At 44.6% G+C, this 18138-nt stretch overlaps 1 pseudogene; it reads right to left on the reverse strand.

Moving 5' to 3' along the window:
- Positions 1–4474: 4474 nt before the first annotated feature.
- Positions 4475–18138, reverse strand: part of LOC123041723 (cycloartenol synthase-like) — a 36213-nt pseudogene continuing 22549 nt past the window's right edge.

Raw genomic sequence — 18138 nt, forward strand, 5'->3', positions numbered from 1 at the left:
ACCCCGTATACTATTCCCTTTGTCAATCGGTACGTTACTTGCCCGAGACTCGATCGTCGGTATCCCAATACCTCGTTCAGTCTCGTTACCAGCAAGTCACTTTACTCGTACCGTAATGCATGATCCCGTGACTAGACACTTGGTCACTTTGAGCTCATTATGATGATGCACTACCGAGTGGGCCCAGTGATACCTCTCCGTCATACGGAGTGACAAATCCCAGTCTCGATCCGTGTCAACCCAACAGACACTTTCGGAGATACCTGTAGTGCACCTTTATAGTCACCCAGTTACGTTGTGACGTTTGGTACACCCAAAGCACTCCTACGGTATCCGGGAGTTACACGATCTCATGGTCTAAGGAAAAGATACTTGACATTGAAAAAGCTCTAGCAAAACGAACTACATGATCTTGTCCTATGCTTAGGATTGGGTCTTGTCCATCACGTCATTCTCCTAATGACGTGATCCCGTTGTCAATGACATCTAATGTCCATAGTCAGGAAACCATGACTATCTGTTGACCAACGAGCTAGTCAACTAGAGACTTACTAGGGACGTACTGTGGTCTATGTATTCACACGTGTATTACGATTTCCGGATAATACAATTATAGCATGAATAAAAGACAATTATCATGAACAAGGAAATATAATAATAATCCTTTTATTATTGCCTCTAGGGCATATTTCCAACAGCTACTAGTGGGCACTAAACCCGTCCTACTACTAGGGTTTTCCCTAGTAGTGACCCTTTAGTCCCGGTCCCAGACACCAACCGGGACTAAAGGACAGCAACCCCTTTAGTCCTGGTTGGTGGCCGGAACCGGGACTAAAGGTCCCAGACAAATCGGGATTGATGCCTGCCGAGGCCCGGCCGGCGTCCTAGCCTCTCGAACCCGGACTGATGCTCCCATTAGTCTCGGTTCGTAACATGACCGAGACTAATGCTCTGATTTGGCCAGGACCAAAGCACTGTTTTCTACTAGTGACATCGGCACATGCCGCCATTGATAGGGGCAGCAGGGAGACACGTCACGTCATGTCGCCGTTGTCTTCGGTGGCTGGGCCCATGGGCTTCATTTTCTATTACAGAGTAACATGTCGCCACATGCATGGGCGATATGTTCCACGTGTCACCTGGCAGACTTGCCGCCTATGTATTTTTAGCAAAGATTTTTGTAGGTGGCCCTTTTTGACAATGAAATCGGTTGGATAGTCTCTTTTGACAAAAAAATCCAGGTATGATATCATGGGCTTATTTTAATCCATGGATGCATTATAGTTTCTCACATCATTATCCAATCACTCATTCGATTAGCTGAAATTTTATTATTAATCCAAATGGCTGATATAATATAGGGTTATCGCCCTAAGCATAAATGGACAATGGAGTCTGGACATCGTCCTTAGAATAAATACAATACAAATTATTTTTTGGCATGCGGAAAAACAGGAGGCGTGTGTTGACACCATGTTTTGGCATGACAAAAAGGGTATATAATATGGCCTTGAAAGAGGAAGTGATCTGCATAAAAAAGTTTCATATTATCAACATGAACATCTTTTAAGTTTGGGTCATCATCATCCGATCTCATCTCGAGGGCCAAAGATGTGTTCGAGGTACTTAAATTTTGTAATCAGAGTATTGTTCCGCCTGTTACGCCTCCAAGATGGACTCATATGGAAAAGTTCTCTACATGGATTATCTTCGTCTCGTCGAGGATCGATTTTGATATTTGGAAAATCTAAATATGAGATCGTATGCAAAAGTTACAACCAAATTTGTATGCATCTGCAAAAGATGGCCAAATCATCCGGGTTGCAAACCAGACCATGAAAGTTGTTCGTCTCGTCGAGGCGCATAAATATGCTTTTGGATCATCTCCATTAGAGATCTTATAAGGATTCTACATCTTGAAAACTACTCCCTCCGTTCCGAATTACTTGTCTTAGATTTGTCTAGATACGGATGTATTTAGACTCATTTTAGTGCTAGATACATCCGTATCTAGACAAATCGAAGACAAGTAATTCGGAACGGAGGGAGTATGATGCTATCAGAAAAACTGGGCATGGCTGGATCATCCGGGTTGCTAGCCGGTCGTTCGGCCCGGGGATCGTGAGGAGTCCGATTTTGGTTAAAATTTGATAATTAGGACGGAGATCTAAGCCCTTTTCTTATACGGAAGTCCAATTGACTCATAAATAGCTGAGAGGTGATGACCAATTAAATAATACCAATCGAACAAACACATCTACATCTATTTCGTGTTCATCTATCCCTATCTTTGTATCTTTCTTCTCATTCTTCGTTCATTCTTCTTGTTGCAGGGCGACGAACCTCGAGAATCTAGGGGAGATCAGGTCAACCTGAGGTAGCACATAACCGTTGCGCGTCCAGACGGGGTCCCTCCCGGGCGTGCGGGGTTTCGGGTCTACAAAAGCGCCCGCTGAACTGCTTGCGTACCGCACTTCCAGACAGGTCTCCTTCGACGTGAGCTGCGGTGCATCATCTCCGACGTCGAGGGGATACGGTGACATGTTCATGTGTCAACAACTCTCCCTGATGTAATGGAGGCCTTGTCCTTGGGTGACGATTTCAATATATTCAGGTGGGGAATCTCTCACCTGGTGACCGTTCAAAAGAACGATCTAAATTAAATCTAGGAAATTGCAAGCACCGGTGTCAAGTTTATGACTTGATTTTCTGGTGGGTGAGGATATCACTCTTCTCCTAACCAATTCAACCATAGGTTGGTTCACAAAAATTGAGTTTGTTGGAAGAGACGAGAAGATAAGGTTGGGTGTGGGTGGGCCCCATCAGAAAATGGGGGCGCACACAACAAGCGGTTTCCGCTTCATCTGATTGAAAACAAACATTTTCTGTAAAATAAATGTGTGCTAATTAGATGGTATAATTAAGGTCATGTTTGGTTCACATGGATTTGAGAAGGTTTGGCAGGGATTGGGGAGGATTAATTCCTCTAAAGTCAAAATCTCCTCAAATCCACTCTAATCCCCTAGTGGAATTGAACCACGTGGGTTAATCGAGCAAAGCCTAAAGGAATGCCATTCCATATATGGTGGTTGTGTGGGCTAATAAAAATTAAAGATGATCTAATTAAATAGTATAATTAAAGGAATGCAATGAATTCATGTAGATGATGTTCTAATTAAACTCCTTCAGGGCTCATTTGGTAGGCCGGGGAATATTTCCCAGGGAAACAAATCCCATCGGGGATAGGTGGAGAGATGGGGAAAATTCTCCTGGTGTGCTGAGATCAGGATTTTCTACCTAGGGAAATTAAGGGGATCCCGGGTGGATCTCGACTTACCAAACGAGCCCTCAGTGTAGGAACAAATGTTCGCTGTAGGAATAGTTCGTGTGAGTCGTGACATCATGTGACTATGTTGAAAGGGTGAGAAGGTATCGAATAAGATAGCAATCCTAATCTTGCCTAACACAAACAAATATGTTTTGCTTGATGCCACTGTTAATTCAAGCAAATCTGCTTGACATTGTTGTTACTTTAAATTTATTGATAGTACTATTTATTTTTGTTTATTTTTTAAAAAAGCACATACCATCAAGTCTAAAACTATTATAATTGTTTTTTCAATTTTACTTTGAAATCTAAGTACGAACTATTAATCGGAACTATAAGTTGACCAGAAAATTGCGAGCACCGGTGTTCAAGTTCAGAACTTGAACTTTTGTGGGTTGAGGATATCACTATCCTCCTAACCAATTCAACCATAGGTTGGTTCACAAATATCGAGTTTGTTAAAAGAGACGAGAAGATATAGGATTGGGTGTGGGTGGGCTCTATCGGGACTCGTGGCGCACAAAGTGAGCGGCTTACACTTCATTCGACTGAAAACAAATGTTTTCCATAAAATAAAGGTGGAGTAATTAGATGGCATAATTAAAGGAATGCCATTCCATATATGGTGGTTGTGTTGGCTAATGAAAATTAAGGATGAGCTAAGTAAATGACATAATTAAAGGAACACAATGCATGTGGATGATGTTCTAATTAAACACCTTGAGTGTGGGAACAAAAGGCCACTAATGTGCAGTTGTAGGAATAGTTCGCGAGGGTATTTACATCATGCGGGCATTGGAAGGGGAGAAGGTCTCGACAAGATAACAATCCTAATTAATCTTACCTAACACAAACAAATAGAGGTGTCTTGATGCCACTGTTAATTCAGGTTAATCCGCTTGACGTTGTTGTTACTTTAAATTTATTTATTGTGTTATTTATTTTTCTTTTATTAAAAAAACTCTTGCATTCAAGTCTAAAATTGTTATAATTATGTTTTTCAATTTTACTTTGAAATCTTAGTATGAACTAATAAGTGGAACTATAAGTTGACTCAGAACAATATCTCATATTTCAAACTCGCACCCGAAAAGAACCTACCCACAGCTGATCCATTGTTCATCATATTAAAATAAAGGGTGTGCATCTGTGGAGGATCTTGAGCATTATTTATTTTTGTTGCAACACATGGACATGTTTGCTAGTATTGCTCATGTGCGAAACAAGATGTCATGCAAGACAGCTTAAAACTGAATTAATTGCCATCAATCTAGATACATTATTAGAAACTACGAGACCAGCACCTGAACAAAGAGCTACAAGTAGATTCACAATATTTATCCAAGCCTCCTCTTCAAGCGTACCCAACTGGGGTGCAGCCAAATCCTTGCGGTGCTGTCCAGTTGGTGCTCCAGTACTAATTGCCAGGGGCCAAGACTCGGCACCGGTACTCTCCCAGAGCCCAAATTGGAAAGATATTCCTGTACTGGGAGTTACTGATGGTGCAGTTTTTGTTGAACACTCCTATCATCTCCTGTGTAATGCACACAAAAAGTTATTCAACATCTAGAACTTGATTATGAACTAAAGTGCATGGTAGATAATCATGAATTACAAGTTAGTATTGATGTAACTCGAACTTGGTTTAAAAGGAGTGCTTCATCTAAGAACTTGGTTTCAAAGGAGCGCTTCATCCAAAACCAGTTGAAAGATTTTTTTTTATCGAAAAAGGATTTCCCCCGCTTTATAGATAAAGCCATCACCGCATAACAACTTCAAAATTGATACAAACACACACCACCACCACACACAACACACACACCCAAGGCAAGATACACAGTGCCGGATACCCCACGACGAAGCCAGGTCTCCAAGGCAGCGCCTCCAAGAAGTTAATGACCTCAGATGGCCGCCACCGCCCGACCCGTAGATCAAGTTTTCACCCGGAGCAAGACGGAGGGAGGGTGAACGCCGCGATGAAGCCTTCAAGAAGGTTACACCATCCGCGGATGCCGCCCCCGTCGGCCAGACCATGGCTGGCCATGCGATGTACCCCGGTGCCCATGTTGATGACACCAATGTACCAACCTTGGCTTCACAAGACTAGGTGTGGATAGATCTCATCGGAGCTCCAGCGCCCACAAGGAGGCCACACGCATGAGATGCACTCATGCACATGCAAGGGCCCAACACAGTGAAATGGAGCTCACTAGGCTACATTTAGTGAGGTAGCTCTGTGGTGGATGATTCCACACAGTTAATTCTAGGATTTCACCTCGCAGGTCCCCCACGACCTCAGATCCGTGGCCTCTAAGAAGCAGTGGTGGGCAACGTGGATACGCTGCCGAGGCGTGCATAAGAGAAATACCTAGGGGCACTGGGCAGTGACAAACTGACAACAGGGTGGGACGTGCAACCGAGAAAGAGATCCAGAAAAAAAGTAGATTACAATCCATCAATCAGTACTAAGAGTCTAAGACTGATTTTTTCTTTCTCAGGAATATATGGTGTATGCCTGAATATTCATACACATATTTTGATTTCGTTTTAAGTGTAAACCTTAAAAAGAGATTTTTTTTAGGAACTTAAAAGGAGAATATTGTATGGAAGAATGAACTAATTTTATTCTTTGGAAAAACTGCAACTTACTTGCTGAGGAAATTCTCCATCCACTGATTGCAAGTTGATCAAAACCTTGGCTGCTCGATGTAGAGGCGATGGATCTCTTGCAGCCTGTACCAACAAGATTTTAGTACATTATGAACGAGCACATTGTATAGCCCATAAAGCAAATCATAGAAACAAAGGAGACCTGTCCAGCATCAATTAGGGTCAGCATGGCCCAACTAGTGTTCACTGCATGAGCACGTTTTCCTTCAAGATTGGTATAAACCTGATTGAATATAAGCCAGAAGATGGTTAGTGCAGTGGTGCTCACAAATTAAGGTCGAGGACGAGCTATTTAAAAAGAAGGGGAGAGACGAGAGAGGTCATGCTGTGCATTCCATACAAAAGGCATCACCAGGGCCACAAGGACCCAGGACAAAGCAGTGACACACGGCTGGCTTGCCTGATGCGCCACAGTAGTACCAGATAGGCCAAGAACCAGGAGAAAAGAGAGTTGGTTAGTTTATTTCCCTTCCAAAGATCTGGATTGATTAGCCTTTTTCCAGTGAGATTGGTTTGTCAGTGGCAGTTGGTTAAGCAAGAAATAAACTTATCTTCCCTGCCACAATGGTATCCAGTGGGATTTGGTTTGTTAGGGAGTTGGTTAGACGGTTCTTACCAAATGTAATCTGCCTCCTATAAGAGGCAACGTCGATGAATAAAGGCAAGAAAAGAATTACCCTTATCTCTCTCTCTCTCTCTCTCTCTCTCTCTCTCTCTCTCTCTCTCTCTCTGTGTGTGTGTGTGTGTGTGTGTGTGTGTGTGTGTGTGTGTGCTATGCACTCGATTTCTCTACCATGGATAGCTCAGGGGAGGCGAGGAGTATAGGTCTTGCCCTCCGTGTTGAGCATGCTTACAACCTCCGTACCAACCCTCAACCCCTCATAAGTCTAGAACATCATGATTACAAACTCGTCCTATGAGTTGCTGGGCGTGACACTACCCCTGGTTTAGCCACTAGCTGATCAACATTTCTGTCAGGTGAAAGCGGGAAGAACGGACAGAGAACACTTAAGATAAATAATGTAACATTCTGGAATGTGCATAGACAGAATATAAAGAGTTCCTCCCTCAACTTAGTTTTCACTGCATCAGTACATAAATTAGGAACATCAAATCCCAATACAGATAATACTATGAAACCTTGACTGTAGCACACAATGCAGCAAAAAAGACCATAAATATAACCATGATACTGGTAGTGGGGAGGTGGCGGCTTTTTTGAAGAAACTTGTAAAAATTACCTGGTCTTGAGATGATAGATAGCTTTCTCCCCAACCACCGGAATGAAGCTCTTTTGACAGCAGAAATTCACAAGCCTTTCTGATTGCAGGACTATTCTTGAATGTCCTACCAACAGCAGTTTGGGCACAGATTTTACGCAATAAATATCTCTTTGCTAAAACCTTGGCTCAGGTGACTGTGAGACCTTCCGACTCGCCCTTTTGGAAGGGTTTGATGAGAGTTAAACAAATCTTTTTCAACAAGACTAAATTTATTGTTGGGAATGGTACCACGACGAGGTTTTGGGAGGATACGTGGCTTGGGGAGACCCCACTAGCACTTCAATATCCTTCTCTGTATAACATAGTCCAACGTAAAGGTGCCTATGTTGCTACTGTTTTACAATCCGTTCCCCTCAATATCAACTTTAGGCGGACGCTTGTTGGAAATCGTTGGGAGGCCTGGCTCCATCTGGTTCGTCGTTTAATGGATGTCCGGTTGTCTTCTCACCCTGATCAGTTGCATTGGAAACTTACTAAGAACGGTGTGTTCTCGGTCAAATCAATGTATCAGGATGTCATTAACTCTACTGTCATCCCTACCTCCTTACATGTTTGGCAAGTTAAGGTACCCTTACATATTAAAGTGTTTATGTGGTTTGTGCATAAACAAGTCATTCTGACTAAGGATAACCTTGCAAAACGTAATTGGGTAGGTCCGTCTCGATGTAGCTTCTGTGATCATTCTGAAAACATCAAACACCTCTTTCTCGATTGCCCGTTGGCTAAGATTCTGTGGCGGTGGTTCATATTGCTTTTAATATTAGTCAGCCCACCTCTATTAGTATGTTATTTGGAACATGGCTAGATGGGGTGGATTCTGACATTGCAAGACACATTCGGGTTGGCGTTTGTGCACTTTTGTGGGCAATATGGAATTGCAGAAATGACTTAGTCTTTAACCGATCAACAAACATTCACTTTTTGCAGGTTATCTTCAGGGCCACGGCGTTCATCCGTATGTGGTCGCTACTCACTCCGACGGAGGCCAGGGAGCGTTTGGTTACTGCGTCTACCCGATGGGAGATGGTAGCTCGGGATATTTTCAACCGGTTTGGATGGCGGTCATGTAATAGGATAGACATGTAGTGATCCTATTGTTTTGCCAGCCGGTTGTGGCTTTGGGCTTTTCTTATTTACAGATTTTGTTATAGTTGCTACTATGACCTTTCGGTACTATGCTACTGGTTTATCCTTTTAATAATATGAGCCGTATGCATCTTTCTGATGCAGAGGCTGGGGCGCGTCCCCTTTTCCAAAAAAAAAAAACAGCAGTTAATCCCTTCACTCCAAACCAAGTGCCGTAGGTGAAACAAACAGCCCAAGAACCATAACTGTTGGAGAAAAATAGAGAACATCAATGTTAATTATATGCATTTAGTAGTGGTATTCTTTTTTCAGAACAGTACAGGAGGACCAACTCAATATGTGAATAAGGATAAATAATATAAAAGTCTTAAAACTGATATGACCAACTAATTAGACTGCAAAATCAGCAAAACCAACCAAGTCAAACGACAAGGTTGGAACGTTCCGTTGGCACTTTCCTTGAGCAGCTCCAAATCAGCTAAAGTAGACCCTTTTTTACCTGTAACTATCTGGATGCACCGTATTATAAAAAGCATGTTTAATGCCCAAATACTAACCATGAACCGTCACTTTTTTTAATAGACTCAATGAAATTAGCAGCTTTGCTGATACAGTTGTCCACCTCTTTCCTGAGGTGCCCAGGGTAGAACTCTCTGAATAATGTCAAAGCTTGGATTGCTGCTGATGTACATTCAACATACCTGCCAATTGAGTGTTGCATTATTCAGTTTGTTTCACACATGACAATTAGCGCTAAGGATTGATGATTGAAGAGATATTGTATCTTACGGGTAATCAGTCACAATGTCCCCAAAGGTCTCAGAGGGATTAATAATCTGGATGATTTCAATGAAGTGTCTCAGTATGGAAGTAACATATTCAACATTAGATAAATGAGTTGGAGCTTAAATGAATATTGTTTAGTTCTATTTTTGAACTTTGCAAGAATCTAACTGAAGTGACAAGGAAATTTGTATTCAATTCAACTTGAATAATTAAGAAGTTTACAAGCAACCTGATGGACTTGGCCTTCGGCATTCTACGGTACCAATTACTTCAAAAAGTACAAAAGAGAAGGGTAACTCCCCAGTTTTGATGCTAGCACATCAAAAATTGATTTACAGCACTGCCGCGCTTAGACATGACAAACAAGTAAACAAGGGTCCTGAAAAGAGTTCACTGCTCACCTCCAGCCAGGTATAAGCCCTTGTGAGTTCATATGATGCAAAACCGCCATTATCATTCTGTGAAGGTTAACAAAAAAATTTATAATGAATATGCATCAGATATTTCAAACATATATAAATAGAAGAAATAGTGAAATCAAACAGAAACTGCTGGCAACGAAAACTTGATTTCATCCATACCGAATATAAGTGTGTTGCTGCCATTTCAAGGAGACAACTACCATATTCGACATTCTGTGACCATTTCAATAATCAACAGAAGATGAACATACATAGCCGTCATTTTCCATGACATTTTGCTACGTTAGCAGCCCTTGTCTTAAAGGCATGAAGAAACTTAAAAACAGAGGTAACCTATTTGCATTTACCTAACTGCTGTTATGGAAAATATGAAAAGCTTTATTATCCCAGTACTATTATCTATAGGGCTCAGTGAATATTTCCATGATGTATGTAACTGAAGTTTTTAATCTCACAGTTACCATTCTGCCGGGAAAAACTAATTCAGTAGCTACAAATCTACAATTGACAAAAAGTCCAAAGATGCATTATGTTGCTAGTAAGGAATGAAATCCGGGTCCTCTCTATAAAAAAGAAAGTCCAAAGATGCCTACCATATAAGACATCAAACAATTGAGAGCATCATAAAGCCTATTATCTTCCAGAGGATCTCCTACAACTTGTGGAGAAATCTTCGCTAACAATAATGAGGCCTGCAGGTAAAAGAAAAGGCAACAATGAAAATATATAAGCAAATAATCATTATGGTGTGCTTAGGCCTATATTCAAGCATACCAGCACATGAATGCTAAAGAACACACTTCAACCTGAGAGAGCTATGTTAGCATAAACCTTGTGTAAGCTTCCTGATAGCTTCCCCTTGTGATGTAAAAAGTTTCCTTAGGATGCAAGTCCCAAGTCTAAATCAAGTCTTTAGCTTAGCAAACAAGCCACTAGCGCTTCTGCCTTGTAATCCTTTCCTATAAATAGAGGAGTAGAACACCAGCAAGCTCCAGGCCTCCAGCTCAAGCAGCCCCAATATCCACCGTTTGTGCAGAGCGTCAAAAATAAGCCTGTGTGTTTTTCTAACATTTGGTATTCAGAGCATGTGCCAAAGCTCCTGGAGACATGCTTGTTCCACTAAGAGGTCCGTCTATGAGTCTCTAAGGCGCAACCGCCGTCGCTCCATATCACCGCATCCGCTCCGTGGTTTGCACCGAGACGTCGATGGCTGTGAGGTGCGAGTCAAGCGGGTGATCAAGTAGGTTGGTGGGTTGGCCAAGTACCCGGCGCTCACGCGGATGAACTATGGCGACATGAGCCTGCTCATGAAAGTCATGCTAAAGGCTCATGGTCTATGGGACATGGTGGAGCTCGGCAATGCGGACTTCCAAGAAGACTCGCATGGCACTGGAGGCCATCCTCCATGCTGTACCTGTGGACATGATGCCAAAGCTTGCTATCAAGGCGAGTGCCAAGGAGGCTTGGGAGTTGGGACGCGATAAAGGTGATGGGCGTCAGTGGCGATTATGTCCAGAAGGCCGAGGCGCAGCAGCTGAAGGAGTTCAAGTCGATCTTGTTCTGCGACGAGAAACCATCGATGACTTCGCGCTGCACCTCTCAGTCGCGCCTCTCACTCTCATCTCATCACCCTATCGCCTATCGGCACGCTCGGAGAAACGATCGAGTCGAAAGTAGTAGGGAAATTTCTGCATGTTGTTCCTTCCAAATACACGCAGATTGCTATAGCTATCGAGACTCTTCTCAACCTCTCGACGCAGTCCATCGAAGAGGTGGTTGGAGGACTAAAGGTGACAAAGGATCGGTCTACACTGAGGCATGGCATGTTGCGGCTCGCAGAGGAGCAGTGGCTTGCACGCTGCAAGGAGCATCAGGCCAAGGAAGGAGGTCCTAAGGCCACCAAGAGCGGTGGCTATGGCTATCAACCAAGGAATAAGGGAGGTGGTGGAGGCAACAATTTGAAGGATGGTGCCTAAATTGTGGCCACTATAGCAACTGGGCCAAGGACTGCCGCCAGCCCAAGCGTGAGTAGGTCAATCTGGCCAAGGAGAAAGACGACGTCCACAGTGCCTACTCTGCTCATGGCATAGGATTGTGTGCTCTCCATCACGCCCTACGCTGATCATGGCACAAGATTGTGCGCTCTCCATCACGCCAAAGCCTTCGCAAAGCCAAGTTCACCTCGACGACCGATGCTCGGGTGTTCCTTGGACCATTGATGATGCCCAACGCCTGGAGGGTTGGTACCTCAACATCGGCGCGACAAACCACATGATGGGCCGACCAGACATCTTCTCTGAGCTTGACTTAGTTATCACGGGTCCGTCTGGTTTGGAGATGGATCAATTGTCAGCATCTAAGGGTGCGGGGCGATGCAGGGAGAACACAAGGCTCACCGGGGTGTACTAGATCCCGTGCTTGAAGAACTCTATCATCTCCGTCGAGCAACTGGACGAGAGCAGCTCCAAGGTGCTAATCGAGGATGGGCTACTTTTCATCTAGGATCAACAGCGCTGCCTCATGGCTCGATCAGTCGAGGCGTCAATCGCCTGTACATGATGCACCTCCACTTGGCTCGTTTAATCTACCTGCTCACCACAATGGCGATGCATGGCTTTGGCATGACCACTTCGGCCGCCTAAACTTCGAGGCGCTGCGCCGCAGGGCGCGCCAGGACACAGTCTATGGCTTGCTAGAGCTAGAGCACGTTGGATAGTTATATGACGTTTCACGTTTGCATCACTATTAAGCATCGTTGCTGTTCGTCCTTCCCCAAACAAGCGAACTTCCGTGTCAATGATCACGTCGACCTTGTCCACAATGACATTTGCAGCACTATCATGCCGGTGACACCAGGAGGGCAGCGCTTCTTTCTATTGTTGGTTAACAATACCACTAGCTTCCTGTGGGTGATTCTCCCAGCCACGAAGAGCGACACATTAGCTACCACCATGTAGATCAAGGCGGCCGTAGAAAACAGGTCTAGGCAATAGTTGCACGTCTTCCGCACGGACAATGATGACAAATTCACCTTGGCAAAGTTCGCACGCTACTGCGAAGAGAGTGGAGTCCAGCGGCACTTCTCCGTGCTATACTCACCCTAAAAAGTGGGATTGTAAAGCTCCGAAACCATACGTGGTCGCCACTTCACGCTCAAGCAGAGTTGTCTTCCAGCTGAGTTATGGGGGGAGGAAGTAAACACGGTGGTGTACCTTCTCAACCGTGCACCCACAAAGAGTCCTACCGGGAAGACACCCTTTGAGGCTTGGCACGGCCGCAAGACGGCGACTCACTACATTTTCTCCTTCAGGTGTGGTGTACTTGAATGACGTGCGCCCTAACCTACAGAACCTCAATGACCACATCACTGCCATGGTCTTCATCGTCTATGACGACAACATCAAGGGTTACCATGCGTGCGTGTGCATTTGACCCGTGACGCCATCTTCGACAAGGGCGCCAACTGGGATTGGGCGGCAGAAGCCGGCACTTGCTGCTCCAACCTGCGAATTCATCATCACATAGGCAGTGAACGAAGAGGTACCTGCGGGGATCTCCACCTCCTATCGGTACAGTAGCATCCCCTACGCCCCAACCTTTGATACCTCTCAACGCCCCTTCACCTGCAGCAGCACCAGAGTTTGTGTAGGCACCGCTGAATGATGAAGACTATCTCGACCCGCACCGCGCCAACACGCTAGTCCGCTATCGTCAACAACATTCTAGGAGATGCAACTCGTACAGGCCATGCACCGCTAATGTTGGACGACAGCAAACTTCACTTGGCATGTGCTGGCGAGCTAATCTCTTACGCGAAGGAGTCCTACGATGATGCTTGGTTGGCATCGAGTGAGGAGATGAACTCAATCGAGAAGAATCGCACTTGGGAGCTCGTTGACCAATCGGCTGATTGGGCTGAACTGGGTCTTCAAGCTGAAGAAGAAAGAGGTGGGCGCGGTGATCAAGCAAAAAGCATGCCACGTCGCCAAGGGATACATGCAGCAGGCTGGCATTGACTTTGACTAAGTGCTCGCGCCTGGCACGCATCTCGAACAAGATGCGTGCGACTGCTGCTCGCCTGGCTGCCTAGGAGGGGTGGTCCATCCATCACATGAACTTAAGCCAGCGTTCCTCAACGGCATGCTCAAGGATGTGGTATATGTGATTTAGGCTCCCAGATTCGTCGTCGCCGAAGAAGAAGGCAAGTTCTATGCCTCAAGAAGGTATTGTACAAGCATCAATGTTGACTTTTTGGGCACGAAGGACCAGGTCATAGACATCCTACAAAAGGAACTAGGGCGAGTTCCATTCCAGGAGCTTCGTGTAGGAATTGGAATGGTCCAAATCAACTCAAAGTTGTCACACAAGGTTTAGCGGGAGAATTGTCCTGGTTCTGAGATTGCGTTGTCTTTCTCCGGAGTGAAAACTCAAGATTGGGCGACGACGGTGCTAGTGCACTGTTCTCTTCACGGAGGCATCATCTTTGGAGAACCTTTTCAAAGTCCAGGTGTTGCCATTGGTGGTGGATGTTCCTGCTACAAGGTGTTTTCTATCTCGACATGGCCTTTTTTCTTTTTTTTTGGCTGTGTGCATCCTTAATGTCTAGACTCAGCTCTTGACATTACATTATTGCAAAGGCTGGGTATAATTAGTATCTACTTGATATTAATATATTGCCTTTATCGAAAAAAACAGCAAAAGTATTAAAACTACTTCAGGATTTTTTTTGAGTGACTTCAGGATTAACTCTTTTAGCATGATGTAAACAGCTATAAGGGACAAGCAGCTCTCGTTCTTCATGGAAGTCTTCATATTGCAGCATGGAAAATGTGGAAGCAAAGAAATATGTATTTTTGGAAATAGATAACCTAATTTTCAGGCATGGAAAAGAGGATTAGGTGATTATCTCCTCATGCAAACTAATAGAATCAAACAAAGTCTGAAACCTGTTTTTTGTTGTCTTCGCTCGATTGTCTTCTATACCTTTTCCTCCTCCCATGTTTCGGTATAGCTTTCATTTGAAGTTATTTTTTTTTATTTGCTTGTATACAGTTTCGGTTTTCCTCTCAGGCATGTTTGCGAGGTTTATGTGTAACGCTCCGGCCATAACCACCGGTCCCTGACCATTAGGCCTGGTGGAATCTAGACTGACCCCACAGACCAACACTAATTTTTTCTGCGCACTTTGTCCTCCATCGTGCGCACCTGGGATCAACTTTCCAGTCGGTCACCCATCCTCAAATTGCTTCAAGCCAAACATGCTTAACTTTGAAGTTCTTTGAAGATGGGCTTCCGAAAAAGAAGGTGCACCTTGTTGATATAAGTAGCCTATCATTCCTATTAAGCCAGGATGTCACATTATGGTTCCAGTTTCTAGAGAGAAACCAAGAAATCACACCAATCAAAAACAATTTCTTAAGATAGAATTAGGAACATTTCTTGATTTCTATCCAGAGACCAGAAAAAGGGTTTCTTAGTTTTTCAAAAACTAGAAACTGTTTCCTTGAGAAACCGATTCACTACCAAACGGGAGCGAAATATTGAGTTAGGATAACCCTTATAAGTAATGTTTGGACAAAATTCACCTTTAGTCCTTCTGCAGTGCAGTCCGATATAGGCCAACCATGATCAGCCGTAGAGTATGACCATGCACCTTTAGATATGTGCCGGTACCAGTCTTTCTGCTCTCCAGGAGAGTCATCAAGAACCTTTCATACAAAAATTGCCATTTATAAGTACGGAAATTGGCCAAATATTCACCTATAGTTGATAAAAAAAAGGAGCATGTACCTGTGAATTCTTAATGTATTCATGTGCTAGTTTAAGGTAGGACCAAACTCTTCAATAAGATTGGCAGCTACAATGGCTTGAACAGTGAAAGTTGTGTCCCAAAGTTGGCTGCCATTATAACCCTACACGGACAGACGTTAAGTCTCTTGTTACCAAAGCATTAGTTCTGCAAACTTCTCAAAACTTATGATATGCTAAATATTTTAAATAATTATTTTTCTCGACAACGTTAAGTTTTTCAAGGTAGGGATCGAAAAAACAAGTTTCTCAGGGAGGCATCCCAAAATGGTGAGGCCTGGAACCAAGCCCAGTTGGCAGTCCCCTTCACTGGAGATACTAACAAACCAACCTGCTGCTCGGTTATCATTCGGAAGACTGAATAAATAAAGCAAAAGTAAGGGGTAACCGAGCACAGGGAAACAGTTTGTCAGTTCCATAAATGATCACTCAAGTATATACATTAATAAGTTTGTTACTGGAAAATCCATAGAATGGTAAGTATCGGGGATATACCCCGCGGTGTAACTGACAAACCAATGACCCGCCCTGACTGGACGACTCACTAAGTGACCCGCCCGAGCCTGGCGACTTATCGATGACCTGGCAAGCGGATCAGAGGAGCGACAAGAGCTGGGGGCCCAGGAGGCTCAAGGCCCAGAAGGCCGGCTTACGTTATGGTAGGCCGGCTTAAGAGGAAAGGCGTGAGGAATATCTCCCTCACAAGGAATCAAGACCCGGACTTGTATCCGGCTTGTAGTAGAAGATAGGCTAGTCCAATCCTATTTGGACTTCACATGTAACCCGCCCCTCTAACTTATATAAGGAGGGGCAGGGCTCCCCAAAGAAGCAACAAGAAACAATCTCTAGGGCTAGACACAACTAGAGGAGAGCCGGTTTACGGCGACTCCCTCATGAGCATAGTGAGACCTAGCCTCAAACAGCATGTAGGGCTATTCCGGATGATGTTTCCCGGGGCCCGAAGCTGTCTAAATCCTTGTCTTGCGTGTTGCGTCTCTCGTCCCGATCAACCCCTCTCAAGCTACCGCATAGATGCGTTAGCCTCGCGACTAAGTCCTGACACTAAGGACATCTGCCGTGTTAATTCCATGACAGTTGGCGCCCACCGCGGGGCCCGCGCACGGTGGTGTTGAGTTCTTGGAGGGATCTTTTCAGGGATCGAGAAGTTTGCAATTTTTCGAATGAGCCGGTTTGGAAGGGTTTGCATCAACTTCAAGTGGATCAGTCCAGATTTTAGATCTATGAGGTTTAAGGTTCAAGAAAATTAGGGTTACAACTTGTCTATCGCCGTCGTCGGGCAATCTGCCGATATGCAAGAGGCCAACAGGAATTTAGTCCCCGCGTCATTGAGCAATCAAAGGGACGTAATCAAATTTTCGAGGCAACTTTGATTTTCACGTGGCCGCTCTGAGCCGCCGACCCTGCTAAGTCGTCGTCCTGAGCCGCCGTATGTGGAACTGTCAGGACCCCGACTCGATGTCACATCGATCTAGCCGGTAACACTTCATATCACTTTGCGGCCTCACGCACGGTATTCCCACGGGTGTCGCCTTACCTTTGCCCGGGACCGTTTGCGCCTTTTGGCTCACGTATATGATAGTGTCGCTAGCATCCATATGATAAAGAGCCCGGGCTGACATGACTAGTCGTAAACCCGAAGTGGCACAGACTTACAGGGACAGGCATCCATGACCCAGCTTCGAACGTGTCGGTCATCAGCAAGTGGGTCCGGGCTGTAGCACTGGGCTAGCAGGACTCCGGTAAACCGGGCTGTAGCGGGCTAACAGGACTCCGGTACTCAAAGCGTGACATTTCCCCGAAGGGACAGACACAGGAACGAAGAAGGACACATGCCGGCCAGCCTAAGTGTTCCAGAGCAGTAGCAAGCTACCATGGCTCAGCGGTAACACTAGGAGACATTTCCCGGTAAGAGAGGCTACTAAAGATAAACAACTAGATGGTCAGATCCCACACATACCAAGCATTTCAATCATACACACAATATGCTCGATATGTGCAAATACAACGAAGCATCACAACATGACTCTATGACACAAGTACTTTATTTAAGGCTCAGGGAGCCATACATATCATACACACAGGTACGGGTCTCACGACCCAACATACAAATCATACAGTCATACAAGCCAACAGCGGAAGTACTTTGTCTGGGTACAGACAACTAGTAAAATAAAAGAGGCTTGGAAGCCTAACTATACTACGTGGTCCATCACAAGCTCAGGGTCACCACCTGGGTCTTTAGCCTACTCGTTGATGTCAACGTCTACATAGAACCCATCAGAAGGGGTTGCAGCGTCTTCTGTAAAAATGTAGATTATAGCAACATGAGTACAAAGGTACTCAGCAAGACTTACATCAGATCCTACATACATGCATAGTATCAAGAAGGGTTGGTGGAGTTATTGCAGCAAGCCAGCTTTGACTCATGGCTAGACTATCCTACGATACTCCAACTTGAAATAGTTTTGCGCACACGAGTCCACTATTCACCACTTCAATACACTACCGAGGATCCACCTCCGTCTTCCTACGGAAGAGCCATCCTCGGCACTCACACTTATCTTGAGGCTTTTAATAGTTTCCATTTACTTGTCTATGAACTGTATAGGCAACCAAGTAGTCCTTTACCGCGGACGCGGCTATTCGAATAGATCATGTTAACCCTGCAGGGGTGTACTTCTTCATACACGCTCTCACCACTTATCGTCGTTTACACGACATGTACTCGGCAACC

This window comes from Triticum aestivum, chromosome 2B, assembly GCF_018294505.1.
Source record: "Triticum aestivum cultivar Chinese Spring chromosome 2B, IWGSC CS RefSeq v2.1, whole genome shotgun sequence".
In the NCBI taxonomy this organism is placed as follows: Eukaryota; Viridiplantae; Streptophyta; class Magnoliopsida; order Poales; family Poaceae; genus Triticum; species Triticum aestivum.